Below are 22,425 nucleotides of genomic sequence, written 5' to 3' on the forward strand. Positions count from 1 at the left end.
TGAATCGTGCTTGGGTAGCTCAATTGGTAGAGCACTTGCCCGCGATAGACAAAGGTCCCATGTTCGGGTCTCGGTCCGTCACACAGTTTTAATCTGCCAGGAAATTTCATATCGCTCCGCTGCAGAGTGAAAATTTCATTCTGGGAACAATATGGTAGTGAGGGCACATGAGATAAAAGTCTTAAGTGCCCATACTAAAATGTAAGAAAATGAGCATGGATAAAAGACGCAAAATTATTAGAATTGGACCTCCAAATGAAATCGGTCTAAAAACACACACACACAAAATAACGAAAGTCAAGTTATTAACTCTGATACACAGTAAAGAGGGAAAAAGCAGCGAAAATAAATCAAAGAAAATAGCGGATACCTGTGGCTGGTTGGTCGCTGGTATGTAATGAATGATCCACCCACTCTCCAAGAGCAAAATCTCCAGTCTAAAAGCTTAGGCCAGATTCCAGAGATGTCACAAAATTTTAAAAGCTTGAAGACACTCAACTCGTCATCTGTAAAAATAGAGGCAGATCCCCACCTAAATTTTATTCCGCATGCCTATCACAAAATGAAATGCAATCAGTGACATATATAAGTCCACTGCTGCACTGGCATGTATCATATTTCATTTATAATTGATTTAAATTCATCACAGTCTGAGCTCCAATCCTGTGAGTTAATGACTGTTTAACAGTGGATAAAAGTAACCTCGGCGATTGCAAGGATTAAGCCGTCTACTCATACATTCATTCCTTCTCTTTTCTGTTGACAATTTTGCTTGTGATATTTTCTGTAGTTTAGCTGGGGCCGTGATGAGCCAGGGAAGGCAAGAGAGATACAGGTAGGTGAGTCGGAGTCAGGTCAACCGTCCGCGGGAGTTTTGGTTCGCCCATCAGAGGTGAAAGCGAGAGAATGGGAAGAAGTGTCCGCTCGTGATGATTGTAATGCTAAGGGCTGAATATTGTTTAGTTGGGGCGCCTGGGATTCACCCTGCGGCATTTTTTCTCATGGTGTGCCCAGCGCAGTGTATGGTCCTGACCTCTGTCCAAAGAAGTCATGTAACGTGCCATCACGAGCACCTGGGCTTGTGCGAAATCTTGGCTTTTACAGGCTGTGCCATCCATTATATAACGTAGTGGAGTGGGAAGTCATCACAGGCACAGAGCTCTGTGTCCCATTAGAAGCGACACAGACACATTTTGTTCTGAAATTCATTTACGTCTTTGTAGGAGCGATGGTCCAACTTTCTCGGACCGTTCCACGCGGGGTGAACGTCCTCCTGTCGAAATTGTCGTAAGACGGCACCTCATCGGTCACTCTTAAAAATAGCAGAGTAGAAGTAGCGAGGCACCACTTTCCGAGAAATTCAGATGTGCAGACACACTTGTTGGATGAAATGAAAAACCTAATATAAGAGAGGGAATGTGACACACCTATCCCTTCCTCCATTAGTTGTTGCTGGCTTGGCCGGCAATGACTCATATTGTTTTCACGTCGGCGATATTTTGAACGGGTCTTGTCGGTGTTTATTCTAAATTTTTAATGCTGCTGTGTACAAAAGTGTGACGCTGCAATACTCATCATTCAGTCAATGATTTATTTTTGTTATTGTCGCGTTGTTGGGCGTTACATTAAATGGCGTTGTGATACGTCTGGGTCAGGAATCGGAGTATGCGTGTTGCAATGAGCTGATTCTTGACTACTATAACACATTATTGAGTATCGATTTTTCAAGTCATGAAGCTAGTTCTGCCTCCAAGCACGGGGTTGAGGTGGGTGGGGGAACATGTACCCATCAGTATGTTTTGAAGAGCCGTTTCAATTTTTTGAGTCTCAATTGACAAAAAAATGACACCATTGAACGAATGTATCCAAGCTTAACTAATTACACCCATTAACAGCAGTTGTGTAGTAAAAATCAAGGTTTGTTGGATTTGCTACCGTGCTAGTAAATCAAATCCACTTATATTTGCACCGAAATGACAATATTCCAAGTTTTAATGAATTACGTTATTAAAGGCATCACGCATTGCTCTTTTAATAGCGAAATGCGTTTCATTCAGCACCTCTCTATCCATAGCCCCACGCTTTGTTTTTCATCTGTTTTGCAGTAATCTCTATTTCTTTAGAAGTTTCTTTACAGCGATTGTGTAGCATGGAGGGTCCCTCCCATTATGAACTGTTCTATTGGGTACATACGAGTATCTATCCAGCGCTTGGTCAACTATTCTTTTAAACTTGAGGCATATTCCTCCACGTGCTACTGCCCTGTGGTAAAAGTTTCAAGTTCCTCGTTGACTTACAATATTACCAATTTTTTATCTAGTTTACTGAATGTTTATACCTTTCTGCTTGTTTTGGTTGTACTTTGTACTTTGGTAATCATTGTTCCCACAACCGCGTAATGGTCACTGATACCAGATTAGAGCCGGCCGAAGTGGCCGTGCGGTTAAAGGCGCTGCAGTCTGGAACCGCAAGACCGCTACGGTCGCAGGTTCGAATCCTGCCTCGGGCATGGATGTTTGTGATGTCCTTAGGTTAGTTAGGTTTAACTAGTTCTAAGTTCTAGGGGACTAATGACCTCGGAAGTTGAGTCCCATAGTGCTCAGAGCCATTTGAAACATTCGGCACACTTAAAAAATGGTTCAAATGGCTCTGAGCACTATGGGACTTAACTACTGTGGTCATCAGTCCCCTAGAACTTAGAACTACTTAAACCTAACTAACCTAAGGACATCACACACATCCATGCCCGAGGCAGGATTCGAACCTGCGACCGTAGCAGTCGCGCGGTTCCGGACTGCGCGCCTAGAACCGCTAGACCACACCGGCCGGCAACCATTTCTGAACCAGATTAGATGTTGACATCCGCAAAGAGGTCAGGTCAATTTGATCCAATATATTATCATCATGAGTGGGGTTCCTAACTATTTATTCTAGGTAGTTTTCAGAAAATGCATTTAGTAATGTTTCATAGGATATCTTACCACGCCCACCACTGACAAAACTAATTTTCTCACTTCATTGTAGGAGTATTAAACTCTCGACCAACGATGACAGTACGATTGGGGAACTTACGTACACGTGAAGTGAAGTTTTCTCTAAAGAGTTAGTTTGCATCACGAGATGAGTCTGATGGGCGATAGAAGGATGTAATTACCATTTTATGACCACACTTGATACTGAATCTTGCCCAAACGATCTCACATGCAGCATCAATTTCTGTAACTCGGTGGATTTGAGGTTCTTGTCTACTGCGACAAATGCACCTCCGGCCGGGGTGGCTGAGCGGTTCTAGGCGCTACAGTCTGGAACCGCGCGACCGCTACGGTCGCAGGCTCGAATACTACCGTGGGCATGGATGTGTGATGTCCTTAGGTTAGTTAGGTTTAAGTACATCTACATCTGCATCTACATCTACATACATTCTCCGCAATCCACCATACGGTGCGTGGCGGAGGGTACCTCGTACCACAACTAGCATCTTCTCTCCCTGTTCCACTCCCAAACAGAACGAGGGAAATATGACTGCGTATATGCCTCTATACGAGCCTTAATCTCTCTTATCTTTGTGGTATTTCCGCGAAATGTAAGTTGGCGGCAGTAAAACTGTACTGCAGTCAGCCTCAGATGCTGGTTCTGTAAATTTCCTCAGTAGCGATTCACGAAAAGAACGCCTCCTTTCCTGTAGAGACTCCCACCCGAGTTCCTGAAGCATTTCCGTAACACTCGTGTGATGATCAAACCTACCAGTAACAAATCTAGCAGCCCGCCTCTGAATTGCTTCTATGTCCTCCCTCAATCCGACCTGATAGGGATCCCAAACGCTCGAGCAGTACTCAAGAATAGGTCGTATTAGTGTTTTATAAGCGGTCTCCTTTACAGATGAACCACATCTTCCCAAAATTCTACCAATGAACCGAAGACGACTATCCGCCTTCCCCACAACTGCCATTACATGCTTGTCCCTCTTCATATCGCTCTGCAATGTTACGCCCAAATATTTAATCGACGTGACTGTGTCAAGCGCTACACTACTAATGGAGTATTCAAACATTACGGGATTCTTTTTCCTATTCATCTGCATTAATTTACATTTATCTATATTTAGAGTTAGCTGCCAATCTTTACACCAATCACAAATCCTGTCCAAGTCATTTTGTATCCTCCTACAGTCACTCAACGACGACAACTTCCCGTACACCACTGCATCATCAGCGAACAGCCGCACATTGCTATCCACCCTATCCAAAAGATCATTTATGTAGATCGAAAACAACAGCGGACCTACCACGCTTCCCTGGGGCACACCAGATGATATCCTCACCTCCGATGAACACTCACCATCGAGGACAACGTACTGGGTTCTATTACTTAAGGAGTCTTCGAGCCACTCACATATTTGGGAACCAATCCCATATGCTTGTACCTTATTTATGAGTCTGCAATGGGGCACCGAGTCAAACGCTTTCCGGAAGTCAAGGAATATGGCATCCGTCTGATACCCTTCATCCATGGTTCGCAAGATATCATGTGAAAACACGGCGAGTTGCGTTTCGCAGGAGCGATGCTTTCTAAAGTCGTGCTGATGCATGGACAGCAACTTCTCTGTCTCAAGGAAATTCATTATATTCGAACTGAGAATATGTTCGAGAATCCTGCAACAAACCGATGTTAAGGATATTGGTCAGTAATTTTGAGGATCCGTCCGTCTACCCTTCTTATATACAGGCGTCAGCTGCGATTTTTTCCAGTCGCTCGGCACTTTACGTTGGGCAAGAGATTAGCGATAAATGCAAGCTAAGTAAGGAGCCAATGCAGTAGAGTACTCTCTGTAAAACCGAATCGGAATCCCATCAGGACCTGGCGATGTATTTATTTTCAACCCATTCAGCTGCTTCACAACCCCAGGGATGTCTATCACTATGTCCTCCATAGGGGAATCTGTACGAGACTCAAACGGCGGTATGTTTGTACTATCCTCCTGCGTGAAAGATTTCTCAAGTGCTAAATTTAAAATTTCAGCTTTCGTTTTGCTGTCTTCAGTTGCCAGGCCAGACTAATCAGTGAGTGACTGGATGGAAGCCTTCGACCCGCTTGCTAATTTTACGTAAGACCAGAATTTTCTTGGGTTTTCAGCAAGATCTTTTGCTAAGGTATGACGGTGGTAGTGCTTGTATGCTTCGCACATCGCTCATTTTATAGCAGCACGAATCTCTACTAACTTTTGCCTGTCCTCATTCTCCCGATCTTTCTTGTACCGCGAGTGCAACTGGCTTTGCTTCCTGAGCATTCTCCGAATTGCGCTGTTAAACCACGGTGGGTCTTTTCCGTCCGTAACCCACTTTTTCGGCACATTCTTGTCCAATGTGTGATTTACAATGTGTTTAAAATTTGCCCATCGTACCGGAAGTAAATGAAATCGATTCATTTATTAAGTGGGATGCTAACAAGTGCTTATCTGCTCTTTCTAGTAAGAATACTCTCCTAGCCTTCTTGACCGACTTTATAACTTTCGTAACCATAGTCGTAATGACAACATCATGATCACTAATCCTTGTCTCAACACTGACACCGCCGATGAGGTCTGGTCTGTTCGTGGCTACCAGATCTAAAATATTTCCATTACGCGTTGGCTGTCGATTTAGCTGCTCAAGACAGTTTTCGGATAATGTGTTCAAAAGTAATTCACACGACGGCTTGGCTGTACCGCCTGTAATGAAGCCATAGACATCCCAGTCTATACTAGATAGGTTGAAGTCACCTCCGACTAATATAGCATGATCAGGGTACTTCTGCGATACAGAGAGTAGACTCCCTTTGAATGATTCTAGAACTGTCACGGTGGAACCTGGTGGCCGGTAATGACAGCTAACAATTAGCTTTATTTCTCCTAGCCCTGTTAAACGTGAACAGATAACTTCACAATCACACTCTACTTCGACCTCAGTAGACACAATATTTTTGTCAACTGCAATGAAGACACCAACTCCTACGGTGTCTAATCTGTCTTTTCGATACACGTTCCAATCTCACTAAGTATCTCAGAACTTCCTATCTCAGGGTTCAGCCAAGTCTCATTCCCGAGAATAATTTGCGCGCCACACGCTTCCTGGAGGGCAGTAAATTCAGGAACTTTATTCCGAACACTGAAAATTTACTGCTATTATCTTGATAGCTGAAGTGTCTTTACACTGAGCGCGTTCTGATTTTCCTGCCTGCACGTCGACTGGTGAGTGTTCATCAGGACACTACTGCCTAGCCTAAAAAAAAACCATGTGCACGCCACAAGTACTCTGCTACCCGAGTAGCCGCTTCCTTTGTGTAGTGCACCCCTGATCTATCTAGGGGCGTCCTTCAATTCCCCACCCAATAGCGCAAGTCTAGAAATCTGCAGCCAAGACCGTCACGGAGTCAACGAAGCCTCTGGTTGAGAACCTCCCCTCGGCTCCATACCGAAGGACCCAGATACACTCTGGGAACGATGCTGCAAATAGAGAGCTCTGCTTGCACCCCGTGTGCAAGGCCGGCGGTCTTCACCAAATCCGCCAGCCGCCTGTACGAACTGAGGATCGCCTCAGAACCCAAGCGACAGGCATCATTGGTGCCGACGTGAGCAACTACTTGCAGACGACTGCACCCCGTACGCTCGATAGCCGCAGACAAGACCGCCTCCACATCTTGGATGAGGCCCCCCCGTCAGACAAACCGAGTTCACGTTGGAATTCTTTCCAGCCCTGTATGCTATTTCCATAAGCGGCTCCATCGCCCGCCTAACGTTGGAGCTCCCAATAACCAGCAAGCCTTTGCCCCTGTGTGCCTGCTCGGGCCCTGCTGAAGAAGCGGCCACCTGCCCAATGACAGGATGAACGGGCGAGGCCAGCTGGCCAGCCTCCACATTGACCCTCCGCCTCGAGCGATGCCAACGCGTTGCAGTCCGCCACTCACCCTGAGGTGAGGGCGGCTCCAACGCGCCGGGTACACTAGAAGGTGCCTCGGCGGCTGAGTCAGCGGACGCAACAAGCGACGCCTGGGGTGACTCAAGCGACGCGCCAGACCCTCCGGCGTCGCTGTACTCCGAGGCAGCAGCCTGAAGGCGGCTGACTGTGGCCAACAGCACGCTCAGCTCCTCGCGAACCTCTGAACTGAACTGAAAGTATGAGGGTACCGACTTATTTCAAGAGAGAGAGAGAGAGTCTTTTTTAGTTCCTCTAACCATCATTATTTCTTCGGAGAATAGTTGTGGATACCGACGTAACCGTGTATCCAGGGAAGAGGATCGCCTAAACAACCAAGAACAGAATGCCCAAAACCAGGAGTGGACTAGGCACCCAAGGAATGGGGATCATCAATCATCAAGATGCTGCTAATGGAGCCCTGCCCCCTCAATTAAACATGATTAGGATGTCACCAAAAAGGACTTGGGGAAACACCTAGAGGAAGAGAAAAATAAGGAAACAGAGAAGTTGAAAAATTTCCTCTGGGGATTTCCTTCATATTGCACTGAAAGTTTTTCGACTTTTGATAACGAATTTATTTAATTATTTACCTCTTTTACGCCCACCATAATTCATTTAATTTATTTTTTTAAGTTCAGCATTTATAAAAAATATTTAATTTATTTTCTTAAGTTCACCTTTTTAGTGAAAAAAATAATTAATTAATAATAAGTGAATGTGATACGAAAAAATATTAATTTTCATTAATTTTGTAAGTAATTTAATATAAAATAGAAGTTTTTAAATGAAAATACGTTAATTTTGACCTAAAATTGCGACTATAGTAGAATAAAAGTACTGCTCCTGAGTAACTTTGGTTGGCCCTGGTGCAAGTCAGTACTTTTATCCCACTTATGACTATTTCATTCAGCGATAGAATCATCTCTCTAAAGCTCATAAATCCGACAGATACCAAATGTATAAGACAGCAGAAAATTTGAAATTGAATTTTGTTAGTTGTACACAACCAAAATTCTGCAGTTCAACATATTTAAATATTTAATTTTTGTGTCGCATAATGCAAAGATATTAAAAAATAGCTTACTGATGTATTACACTGTTACAAGTATTGACATTATAATGTTATTTCTTTTGTTTTATTAAATTAAGTTATATGTCATTTATTCATTTTTACTATATCAGGTGAATGCAGCTTTGGGTCTTCTGCATGGGAGAGAGGGGCATGTGCAGGTAGCTGAAGCTGTCATCAACTTGGTGACGTGGAGAACACGGTAAGTGGCATAACCTGATGTGTCAGAAACCTCACTTTGTGAAAAAGTATCCAGAATAAGTGAACACGTGTCTCAGCTTATCCATCGATACTCCATCATTTCTGATAAAACGACAATCAAAGTTTCTGATGTAATTTATATGCCTTTTAGCGTTCCATCAGCTCAGCTCATTTGCTGGCCCAGTGACTAGCGTCGCTGCCTTTCACTTTTGTGTTCCGATTTCGATATCCAACTATCGTTTCTTTTCATTTACCTACCAATGTCCATAGAAGGTTTCTACCCAAATGCTTCCTTTCAAGTTTTTACGAACATCTGGTGCATTCCCTTGGATGATACTGATCATAGAAACATTCTAAATAATGAAATTCTGAACAGTATGACCATTGAGTGATGGCAGGTTTGCCACAGAGACATATATTCATGTGTGGGCTAGTAAGTTGCCGAAAAATTTTAAATTTGTGCATTGTGAATTTAGTACTTCCGAGACAAGTTGACCAGTAAAACAATAAAGGAGCAAATAAGGGATTGCTGGCAAAAGCCCCACCACTGAGAAAATCACAATTTTGGGAAAACGAAAGAAAAACACATATCTTCATCCCGTAAGTAGCTAATTTCCTTTTGTTCTGTCTACATACCCCCCATGAACCATGGACCTTGCCGTTGGTGGGGAGGCTTGCGTGCCTCAGCGATACATATGGCTGTACCGTAGGTGCAACCACAACGGAGGGGTATCTGTTGAGAGGCCTGACAAATGTGTGGTTCCTGAAGAGGGGCAGCAGCCTTTTCAGTAGTTGCAGGGGCAACAGTCTGGATGATTGACTCATCTGGCCTTGTAACACTAACCAAAACGGTCTTGCTGTGCTGGTACTATGAACGGCTGAAAGCAAGGGGAAACTACAGCCGCAATTTTTCCCAAGGGCATGCAGTTTTACTGTATGGTTAAATGATGATGGCATCCTCTTGGATAAAATATTCCAGAGGTAAAATAGTCCCCCATTCGGATCTCCGGGTCGGGACTAGTCAAGAGAACGTCGTTATCAGGAGAAAGAAAACTGGCATTCTGCGGATCGGAGCGTGGAATGTCAGGTCCCTTAATCGAGCAGGTATGTTAGAAAACTTAAAAAGGGAAATGGATAGGTTAAAGTTAGATACAGTGGGAATTAGTGAAGTTCGGTGGCAGGAGGAACAAGACTTTTGGTTAGATGAATACAGGGCTATAAATACAAAATCAAATAGGGGTAATGCAGGAGTAGGTTTAATAATGAATAAAAAAAATAGGAGTGCAGGTAAGCTACTACGAACAGCATACTGAACGCATTATTATGGCAAAGATAGACACGAAGCCCACACCTATTACAATAGTACAAGTTTATATGCCAACTAGCTCTGCAGATGATGAAGAAATTAATGAAATGTATGATGAGATAAAAGAAATTATTCAGGTAGTGAAGGGAGACGAAAGAAGGTTGTATACATGGAAGAATCCTGGAAATACTAGAAGGTATCAGATAAATTATATAATGGTAAGACAGAGATTTAGGAACCAGGTATTAAATTGTAAGACATTTCCAGCGGCAGATGTGGACTCTGATCACAATCTATTGGTTATGAGCTGTAGATTAAAACTGAAGAAACTGCAAAAAGGTGGGAATTTAAGGAGATGGGATCTGGACAAACTGATCAAACCAGAGGTTGTACAGAGTTTCAGGGAGAGCATAAGGGAACAAATGGCAGGAATGGGGGAAAGAAATACAGTAGAAGAAGAATGGGTAGCTCTGAGGGATGAGGTAGTGAAGGCAGCAGAGGATCAAGTAGGTAAAAAGACGAGGCCTAGTAGAAATCCTTGGGTAACAGAAGAAATATTGAATTTAACTGACGATAGGAGAAAATATAAAAATGCAGTAAATGAAGCAGGTGAAAAGGAATACAAACGTCTCAAAAATGAGATCGACAGGAAGTGCAAAATGGCTAAGCAGGGATGGCTAGAGGACAAATGTAAGGATGTAGAGGCTTATCTCACTAGGGGTAAGATAGATACTGCCTACAGAAAATTAAAGAGACCTTTGGAGAAAAGAGAACCACTTGTATGAATATCAAGAGCTCAGATGGAAACCCAGTTCTAAGCAAAGAAGGGAAACCAGAAAGGTGGAAGGAGTATATAGAGGGTCTATACAAGGGCGACGTACTTGAGGACAATATTCTGGAAATGGAAGAGAATGTAGATGAAGATGAAATAGATACGATACTGCTTGAAGAGTCTGACAGAGCACTGAAAGACCTGAGTCGAAACAAGGGCCCGGTAGTAGATAACATTCCATTAGAACTACTGACGGCGTTGGGAGAGCCAGTCCTGACAAAACTCTACCATCTGGTGAGCAAGATGTATGAGACAGGCGAAATTCCCTCAGACTTCAAGAAGAATATAATAATTCCAATCCCAAAGAAAGCAGGTGTTGACAGATGTGAAAATTACCGAACTATCAGTTTAATAATTCACAGCTGCAATATACTAACGCGAATTCTTTACAGACGAATGGAAAAACTAGTAGAAGCCAACCTTGGGGAAGATCAGTTTGGATTCCGTAGAAATATTGGAACACATGAGGCAATACTGACCTTACGACTTATCTTAGAAGAAAGATTAAGGAAAGGCAAACCTACGTTTCTAGCATTTGTAGACTTAGAGAAAGCTTTTGACAATGTTGACTGGAATACTCTCTTTCTAATTCTGAAGGTGTCAGGGGTAAAATACAGGGAGCGAAAGGCTATTTACAATTTGTACAGAAACCAGATGGACAATGAAAGGGAAGCAGTGGTTGGGAACGGAGTGAGACAGGGTTGTAGCCTCTCCCCGATGTTATTCAGTCTATATATTGAGCAAGCAGTAAAGGAAAAAAAAATTCGGAGTAGGTATTAAAATCCATGGAGAAGAAATAAAAACTTTGAGTTCGCCGATGACATTGTCATTCTGTCAGAGACGGCAAAGGACTTGGAAGAGCAGTTGAACGGAATGGATAGTGTCTTGAAAGGAGGATATAAGATGAACATCAACAAAAGCAAAACGAGGATAATGGGATGTAGTCGAATTAAGTCAGGTGATGCTGAGGGAATTAGATTAGGAAATGAGACACTTAAAGTAGTAAAGGAATTTTGCTATTTGTGGAGCAAAATAACTGATGATGGTCGAAGTAGGGAGGATATAAAATGTAGACTGGCAATGGCAAGGAAATCGTTTATGAAGAAGAGAAATTTGTTAACATCGAGTATAGATTTAAGTGTCAGGAAGTCATTTCTGAAAGTATTTGTATGGAGTGTAGCGATGTATGGAAGTGAAACATGGACGCTAAATAGTTTGGACAAGAAGAGAATAGAAGCTTTCGAAATGTGGTGCTACAGAAGAATGCTGAAGATTAGATGGGTAGATCACATAACTAATGAGGAGGTATTGAATAGAATTGGGGAGAAGAGGAGTTTGTGGCACAACTTGACAAGAAGAAGGGACTGGTTGGTAGGACTTGTTCTGAGGCATCAAGGGATCACAAATTTAGCATTGGAGGGCAGCGTGGAGGGTAAAAATCATAGAGGGAGACCAAGAGATGAATACCCTAAGCACATTCAGAAGGACGTAGGTTGCAGTAAATTCTGGGAGATGAAGAAGCTTGCGCAGGATAGAGTAGCATGGAGAGCTGCATCAAACCAGTCTCGGGACTGTAGACCACAACAACAACAACAACAACACCCTGTAGGCACCGAATAATTATCAGAATTAACTGAGTGATGCTAAATTATATCGTCTGAGTGTGGAGAAGAAAAACAGGTGGAGCTTTTGTGGAATTCAATAAAAACGCAACTAATATAATGCATAATAATATTGTAGTTACATGTATATCATATAGATGTTATTGTCAGGTTGAAGTAATATGGTAAGACTTGTATTGGTTCAACAGTTATGCTTAAAAGAAGAGGATGAAAAATATTATACACACCATACAGAGACATCTCAAAACATTTATCTTCAAATCCATCACTATTGTCGTCATTGTGTCTTTCATAGTCATACAGTTGTAGGTGAGTAGGTGATACAGCTGTGACAAGCAGTCTTGAGAAGTAGTCTTCGCTTGCAGGTTTTCGAGGTATTCGCTAAGTTTCAGTATGTCAATAACCTTCACTTAAGGAAGCGATGCGATAGCTGCTGGTAAGTTGAATGTGTCGGGAGTTTTTAACTTGGGCGCTGTGATGCAGCATTGAGCAGAAATAAGTAAAAAGTCCTGGCCGTTTGGTAGGTAGCAACGATCACGAACGGGAAAACTATGCAACTCGTTCTCCTTTAATAATTTTGAAATAAGCGATACAAAGCAGAGAAAGTGAACCATTGTCGTGTTTTTCTTTTGCCTAGGAACATTGTTACATTTTAAAATCAGCTCATCCTATAACTCTGAGTTTTTCATTGTATTGATGATATTTAGCAGCATTGAGATAACCTCGCTGGGAACCTACTTTCCCTCATTTTCCAAATATATGTATATTTTGACAAACCGTGTATCCCAAAGCCATAACTGATGCATGTAGTAAACAGCACTCGTTGGTAAATGAGGAAGAGGTAAATTATGCATAAAATCAAATGATTCGCTGTTAACTTTTCCCTGTCTGGGTCTTTTTTCATCCAAGACAGCCTCCACTTTTCTGAGGGGAAAGGTTTTCTGTCCTCAAAAGCTTTTCTCTCTGTATCTTTTATAGCTGCGTTTATTTTTTGCTGAAGTGAATCCTTCTCTTTGCAAGTGTCAGCTCTGGAATATCCGAAATGGATGATGAAGGTTTTGGAAGCCCGCCAGTTTGTAGGCCACATTTATTCGGTAGGTGTTAAGGAAATACCCATGCATATCCTTGATAGTGAGGCCTTCTCGCTAATAGCGCCTATTGGGATTATTTCTGAGTGAGTAATGGGATTTCCGGGAGGGAAAGATACGATAAGGGCGTCAATAACGTGTACAAGCTCTTCTGCTGCTTCAGGTGGCTACCTGAACTGTTTACCACGATTCTCTGTTGGAGAGCTTCCACAGTGAACTAAGTTAGTTTGCAGTCTTTTTAGTCTGTCGCAACTAACTTCATGAAAACGTAAAACCGCATTTTTGGAAACAGAACATTATTTCCTGTGATCTGCACTTTGTAGGTAACTGTCGTGGCCCGAAGTTTTATCTTGTCTTCATCATCCGTCCTCGGTCGAAAGTTTGTGAATCATACACGTCTGTCAGACCACAGAGATGACTATCATGGGCGTCTTTCAACATCATTTTATTAAAATCTTCAATGATCTTGTACTGGGCTTCCTCTCCCACTTTCTTCAAACAATGTAGCCTCATACACCTAGCCAAAAAGAGACAGTAAAACTGGTTATCTTTTGAAGATAAACTGATTATGGACTGCATTTTCCTTAGAGATGACAGGTATACACAATCAAAGAAATAATAGGAAGTAACAATAAAAATGATAATAATTAAGGTCGTAAATCGTACTGTTTTTACCACTACAGTACTGGTTCTTTTTGTCATTCCCCTGGTTAATTGTGAAATAAAACCAATATGGCTGTGAAATAAAAGACAAAGTAGGAAGCATTTAAGCATTAAATACAGACGTTTTGCAAAATTTTATTTGTTGTATGAATAAAAGAAGTACTTTGTATGGCATTCTTCTTCTTAAATTTAAAAGAGAGGCAAAGACAGAGACAAAAGTAACGTCTGAGCTATTTGAAACGCCTAGTTTTAGACTTTCAAAAGTGGTGATCTTGTGATAATGCATGCAAAACCACTGGCTGGTGGCACTACAATAAAATCATAATACTACGAACCTGCAGTCCCCACAAGCTATGCGAGCTGGTACTAATTTCCCGACGTGATTAACGTGTTCTTCACCATGTGCTTTGGCATCACGAATATTATCCTACATTTACGTCTTTCTTGCTTTCTTTCGCTGCCACTCTGGACCACATGCGCCCATAATAACGTAAAAACCTGGAGGAGTATAACCTAGAAGAACAAGAGTGGTCGAAAACGGAGTTTAGTGTGTCAATGGTCCATCGAGTACTGAGCAGAGCGCTCTCGCGGCAGGAGCCTGAAGCACCACTGACTAGTGGTGTATTTGGTAGTGACAGTCCAGACTTGTGGGCTTTTTGCCCGAGTCGCCGTAATTTTAGAGGATTATGCAGTACGGCTTGTGTTTTTGACAGTGTTGGTTGTGTTGAACAATACATGGAGGCGCCTCTAACTCATTTTTCGATTTTTTTTACTAGTGGGGTTTTTGGTAAACCCCGCCCGTCATTCCAAGATGTGCTGTTGCATTAAACCTCAGATTCAGACGCATTCAGTTCAATCTTGAGACAGGTATGTGGTGACTGTGCTTTCTCCTCCTCCCTTTTTTTTTTATGCTGCCACAGCCGCATTAGCGGTTTCCCCCTCCAACATAGCGTGACTCAGTGACTGACAGGCAGCCGTTGTTTGAGATGCCTGGGCTCTGAGGACCCGCTCGTGTGTGAGCCACTCCTCTCCTAGTGTGAGCAGCTCGCTGCAGCGATTCCCAATCTTTTGTTCACATCTTTCACTTTTTTAAACTTAAGAAATTACGTCTATTTTTAGTCAGTTCAAGAAGAAATGTCCCGGTTTGTCAGAACAGGAATCATGGTAAACTTTTCTCTGCTTAACTACTGCAACGTACACCCATTTGAACCTCCCTGCTGTAGACAATCCATCATCTCTCTCCCGATTTTTATCGCCCACACTTCCTTCAGTTACCATACTGACGATTCCCTGATGCCTCACGACGTGAACTGGGCCCTTCTTTTAATTAAGTTGGGTCTGAAATTTCTTTTTTCCCCAATTCGATTCAATATCACCTCCTTAGTTATACAATCTAGCCATCTCATTTTCAACATTCCCCTGTGGCACTACATTTGAGAAACTTTAATTCTCTTCTCTGAAGTGCTTATCCTAATTATACCAACACTTGATTTCACCTGTCCACATCTTTTCAACGTACTATCCATTCTGTTTCACTGCTCTTGCGAGCCCTTTCCCATCTCTGACAGAAATCCAATGTCATCAACAAAACTCAAAGTTTTTATTTCTTATCGCTGAAATCTAATTTCCTTTCCAGTTTTCTCCCTTGATTCCTTTACTGCTTTCTACCTCTTCAACTATTGATCCATTAGTCATGCTTTTGTTAAATTTCATCTGGAGTCTCAACGCTCTATCCATTACGTTCAACTGATATTTCAAATGCTTTACTTTGACAGAATTATAATGCCATTCACCTTAATGTTTTTAACTCTTCTCCCTGCAATTTTTATCTTCCTCTAGATTTCTCTTTAGTTTCCTGCATTGCTTATTCGCTGTACATAACACAAAGGACTGGCTACATCTTCTGTCACACTCGCTCCTGTATTATTAGTTCCGTTTAACGTTCTTCGACTTTTGTTATCACTGTCTAATGTTGACTGATGAATAACCGTTACAGTTCCCAAAAAGTTGTTTATTTTACTCCACGGCCGGTTTCAGCTTTTATACTGAAATCATTCTGCAGTGGAATAATTCTATGGTGAAGCAAAGTCAAATGAGCTACTAATCGAGGAGAGTGCGCGACAAGAAACGTAGCCTATCCTGTGTTGTTCGCTCTATACAGTTGCGGAGATGCAGCAATCTCTGAACGTGAAGAAATTAATGAAGTTTAGTATCTGTACAAATTTTGGATAACCTTTCGCTTCCTGTATTTTATCTATGATAACTTCGTTTCAAAAAGAGTTTTCCTATCAAATTGTCACAAACCTCATATTGTATAAAACACACTCTTGCATATAACAGTTTTTAACGATGTACTAAAAACTATAATGTCGTGTGGCTCAACGCCCCGGTGTAAGTATTTCAGTTGCGCGCCATTACGGCGAGTTACGTGTCCCTGAGCCAACGGCACCAAGCCATTGCATTCTGTAAATAAATTGAATAAAATATGCGGTTTGTCAGGGAGCATGAAACTTCAGAGACCATTTCTTTGATTACGATTTGGCCACTGATATGAATGACGCTGAAATTTCCGATCCATATTTGGTGCCACCGTTAGTTATCATTCGACTGGAGTAAGTTCTGCCCTCCGCCGTTAGATGGCTGACGCAGTTGTAACTGGCGGAGGCTTGCAGCGGTCGACAAAAGCAAGAATAAAATCAATGAAGGTAGATATCGAATTACTACATTACATGAAAGAAATCTGCATCATATATTGCTACTCACTTATATCGTTCGTAACGTATCACTCTTGTCCCTTAGCTTTCATTGTTACATTTTAAGTTGCACGTTCCTCAGAAATAGCTGTCTTTCTGGCATAACGAACAGAGAAACCTCAATGACTGGTCGTGGTTGTAGTGACGTAGTGTGGATATCTGATAACACAACAACTGCCTTGTACATAAACGTCAGCAAAATATCCCAACACGCTTCGCTACAGATCCATCAGATATCGACGTCAGGCCCAAGTTAATTGTTACATCACTGCTGTCAAATAGAAATGTACTCTCTTCACGGAAGTGCAGGTAAATGATTGATATATTTGTTGATCAAACAATCATTAGCGGCTGTGCACTTCGCAAGATAAAGCGTGGATAAAATAAAGTTTACATCTGATACCGGTATATTATTTTCCCATTCTTTCGCGTAAAATAAGCTTTTGAAAATTGGAGCGTAGTGAGAAAGTTATCACTAAATTTGATCTGACGCAAAATGTACAATGAAATTATAATGAAAATAAAATTTTGGAAAGGAGTATTTTATCAGTTCTTTGTTATAGCCCTTGTTCTTTTACGTCTAATTCTGCATCTACTTCTACGTCTGTACTCTGCAAACCACCGTGAGGTGCATGACAGAGAGTATGTCCCATTGAACCATTTACCTTAATGCTATTGGTACGGGCCTCACATACTGAACAATATTCTAGAAACGGTCGCACGAGTGATCTGTGAGACATCTCCTTTGTATACTGATTCCCCTTCCCCAGTCCAATAAATCCAAGTCTATCACCTGTGTTACCCACAACTGAACCTATGTGATCATTCGATTTCATATCCCTACAAAGTGTCACACCCAGATATTTGCATGAATTGGCCGATTCCAACAGTGACTCATTGATATCATAGTCACACTAAGTCACACTAAGTTTATTCGTTTTGTGAAGTGAACAATTTTACATTTCTGAACATTTAAAGCAAGTTACCAATCTTTGCACCATTTTGAAATCTTATCAATATCTGGCTGAATATTAATGCAGCTTCTGTCAGACAGTACTTCATCTTAAACAACTGCATCATCTGCAAAAAGTCTGTATTACTATTGTTTGCAAAGTCATTAATATACTACACGAACAGCAAGAGTCACAACACACTTATCTGGGGCATACCCGACGTTTACTTCTACATCTGACGACGACTTTCCATCCAAGACAACATGCTGCGTTCTCCCTAACAAAAAGTCCTCACTCCAGTCACAAATTTCACGTGATATCCCACATGATCGTACTTTTAACGATAAGCTTAGGTGTGATAATGAATCAAATGCTTTCCGGAAACAAAGGAATACAGCATCTACCTGACCACCTTGATCCAAAGCTTTCAGTATGTCGTGTGAGAAACATGTGAGTTCTATTACACATGATCGAAGTTTTCGTAATCCATGTTGGCTGGCATTGAGGAGGTCATTCTGTTCAAGTTACCTCATTATGTTTTATCTCAGAATATGTTTTAAGATCCTAAAACAAATCGATGTCAAGGATACTGGACGGTAGTTTTGTGGATCACTTCGTAGAAGGGTGTGACATGGGCTTTTCTCCAATAACTGGGCACAGTTTTGTGTTACAGGGATCTCCGATAGATTATAGTTAGAAGAGGGGCTAACTCAGCAGCATATTCAGTATACAATCCAATGGGAATTCCATCGGGCCCTGGAGCTTTGTTCAGTTTGAACTATTTCAGCAGTTTCGCAGAACCACTGACGCTAGTACTTATTTCACTCATCTTTTCAGTGGTAAGACGATTAAATTGGGGGAGTTCTCCTGGGTTTTCCTTACTAAAGGAACATATGAAAACGGAGTTAAGCATTTCAGTTTTTGCTTTGCTACTCACAATTTCAGTTCCTGCCTCATTCGCTGGGAACCGGACATTAACTTTGGTGCCACTAACAGCCTTTACATTCGACCGGAATATCTTTCGTTTTTCTGCAATATCAACCGACAATATTCTGCTGCAGTAGTTATTGAAGGCATCACGCATTGCTCTCTTAATAGCCAAATGCGTTTCATTCAGCACCTCTCTATCCATAGCCCCACGCTTTGTGTTTCATCTGTTATGCAGTAATCTCTATTTTTTTAGAAGTTTCTTTACAGCGATTGTGTACCATGGAGGTTCCCTCCCATTATGAACTGTTCTACTGGGTACATACGAGTATCTATCCAGCGCTTGGTCAACTATTATTTTAAACTTGAGCCGTATTCCTCCACGTGCTACTGCCCTGTGGTGAAAGTTTCAAGTTGCTCGTTGACATATAATATTCCCGATTTTTTATCTAGTTTACTGAACGTGTATACCTTTCTGCTTGTTTTGGTTGTACTTTCTACTTTGGTAATCATTGTTCCCACAACCGCATAATGGTCACTGATAGCAGAACCACTGGACATCCGCAAAGAGGTCAGGTCAGTTTGATCCAATATATTTTCATCGTGAGTGGGGTTCTTAACTATTTGTTCTAGGTAGTTTTCAGAAAATGCATTTAGTAATGTTTCCTAGGATGTCTTATCACGCCAACCACTAATAAAACTGTAATTTTCTCAATTAATTGTTGGAGTATTAAACTCTCCACCAGTGATGGCAGTGCGACTAGGGAACTTACGTACACTTGAAGTGAAGTTTTCTCTAAAGAGTTCGGTTACATCATGAGATGAGTCTGATGGGCGATAGAAGAATCTAATTATCATTTTATGCCCACACTTGATACTGAGTCCTGCCCAAACGATGTCACATGCAACATCAATTTCTGTCTCGGTGGATTTGAGAGTCTTGTCTACTGCGACAAATGCACCACATCAATTTCCCATTTGCCTATCCTTTCGATATAAAATTAAATTTTCCCCAAAAATCTCACTGCCTTCAATTTCAGATTTCAACCATCTTTCTGTACCTGACATATGTGACCTTCACCGATTTTCAGGAGCGCTTCGAACTCTGGCACTTTGGAGCGAAGGCTTCGTCAGTTAACCTTTACGATTTTAGTACTCTCACCTGTGGAAGGCATATCTTTCGATCTTACACTGATATTCTGGGTTTGCTAGAGCTTATCATTATTGTGTGTTACTGTCTAGATTGGATGGAGGGTCACCTAATCTAAAAAACCCTTGTGTGTACCCGATACACAGCTAGCTACCTGAGTAGCAGTTCCTGATGAGTAGTGCACACCTGACCCATTTAAGGAGACCCTGCAGTTCTCAACCGTATAGCGCAAATTTAGGAAGTCGCAGCCTAACTTGACACTGAATCTTCGAAGCCTTTGGTTCAGTCCTTCCACTCTACTGAGAACCAAAGGGCCATTCACGATCAGTTCTAGGGACAATAATGTAACTTGTGATCTTTGTTGGAAGCCCACGCAGGAGGCTAATCTTCTCATACTTTTCTGCCAGTCGCTGGAACGACCCAGGTATGGCCTCGAAGCCCAGACAGACAACATCATTTACTCCAACGTGCACCACAATCTGCAGTTGGATGCACCCTGTTGCCTCAATGACTGCGGGAATAGGCTATTCAACATTTTGAATGAGGCGCCCAGGCATACACATTGAGTACACCTGGTGTCCTATCTTGTCCCTTGCTGCCATTTCCTAAGTTCGCCATATGTTTGAACTGCCGACTATTAATAGACCCCTTCCCTTTTGCGTTTACCTCGTCTTGACACTGGACAAAACAGGTTTCCCTAAAACAGGCAAAGTTAGTCCCACTCCCTCAGTTTCATTTTTAGTGAAAGGCAGTACCCCAAACTTGTTGTTTGGGGGGATCGGTACAACATCCTGAGTCCTCCCCGATCTCCATCCATCCTGTACAGGACGCCTAGATGTACCATTGACACATCACTCACAGTCGAATGGACGATTAACGACAGATCCTGTTCCTCCATCAGGGGAGAAAGGATCCACGGGAAAGGATAGTACTAGAGGTACCTCTGGAACAGGTACAGCCACACGACTGTCTGGAGCTCCTCCAACATACCGATTCGCAGAAGCTGACACTAGTCAGGGCGATTTCCAGCTGCTTGTGAACGTCAACCAACTCATCCAGTGTTCGAGATCAGCATTCACAATGGGGCTGCATTTTGGCTGGTACAATGTATTACAGGGCAGTGAACAAATAACTTTAAATTAAGCCAGCTGATTATCTTTTAATCTGTTACGGTAAAAAGTTGCTAATTCCCTATAAGAACTGAAGCAAACACACAAAACGAGATTTATATTAAGACGACACAAAATCAGTGGTAAAAATTGTTGGTCTTCTAAAACGTTTTGGGGATAATTTTAGTTGTTAGCAAAATCGAAAACAGAGTTAATTTACGATTAACGTAGATAATATGTAGGGCTGCTACTCTTCAAGGGAAAACTAGATGAACACAAAATTTTAATCAGAATATCTGCTACAGTAACTAAATCACAAGGGCCATTATATTGCAAATTACTCGTTGTTTATGCAAAGGACAACTGTAGCTCCCACAAATTCTCAAAAACTCACGTTCATTTGCGTTGATATACAATGAAATTCAGGGATGATCTACTCGTATTCGTTGGCAGTAACTGTGAATCTCAAACGATGCTTTTCTACGAAATTAGTTACATATTCAAAACATTCGTACCAGTAACTTACGAAAATATAGTTCTGTAAGCACCCGAAAATTCTTAAAAATATTTCTCACGTAATTATACAATGAAATTGGAGAACGATTGGTCTGAATGAGGACAGGCCTACTGTTCTCGAAAATTTTAAGAGAACACAATTAAGTTTAAGCCTACAACTGACGATAAGAGTACTCGTGAATGTCCGAAATTTCACAATGTATCACAATACAAACGGGTGTTGATAGAATTAGTGAAAGATTTTTGAGAAGCGACGTGAACAGTAAAACATGCCAATCTAGAACTTCAAAGACGAATCTTGTACACACGGTCTGACACAAAGGAAAATTCCGAAGTCGCATTTTATATATAAATAAACGTATGTCACTTAGCTGTTTCTGTGCACAATTCTACACTGTCGTGCAGAAAAACAACACTGCAGTGAGTTTATCTCGGGTCAAAATCACTAAAATATGCAGCACCAACAAAGCACGTCTTCTGCCTGTTGCAGTTAAACAACACTAATTAACAATTTATGATCCATTACTGATTTATGAAGAACTAATAAAACCTGTTCTTTATTATACATTATATTAAAAGCACTGTACAGCAGCTGTGTTAAAGAATAAAATATATGATGTCATATTTCCAGTTTTAAAGAGTTTGTACAATTAGTATATAAATTACTACAATTATGCATTAACGTTTTGTGTGCAGTATGTTTTATCATTGTAGTTCGTTTAAGTAATATTTTTCAATAATGCTTCTTTTTAGTTATTGGCATGAAATCAATACGTTCCGATAAAATAAACACATACTACATACTTTAAGCTATATGAAATTCGTAAAACCAATTGAGTTAAACGTATCTCAAGCTTCTTGAACACCCTTTTAGTATTACAAATTACGAGTAGCTGATCAAGTACTGATTAAGCATGAACTGGTACTCAAATGTGCAGAGGCACTAATTTAATTACGTACTTGGTATTCGAAGTGAAGCATTGCCTACCAGCATTCATGTTGCCACTTATTGTCATAGATACACGAACTGCAGTTACTAAAATGTCTTTTTCTCAACGAGAAGTTAAATATCGAGCTTTCAGGAAGATTATGTGAATTTCTGAAAATAGAATGTGACCAATATTTACGACGGAAACACAAGCACAAGTGAAACAAAAAGAAGTTCGGGATTAATGCTGCAAATGCCTGTCTGTTTCCTGCAGCTGGCATAGAATAAATGTACAAAACACATGAAAAATTTCTTGAACACCAAATGTTCTGGTACTATTTATATGCTCACGTTC

Source organism: Schistocerca serialis, chromosome 2, assembly GCF_023864345.2.
Source record: "Schistocerca serialis cubense isolate TAMUIC-IGC-003099 chromosome 2, iqSchSeri2.2, whole genome shotgun sequence".
NCBI lineage: Eukaryota > Metazoa > Arthropoda > Insecta > Orthoptera > Acrididae > Schistocerca > Schistocerca serialis.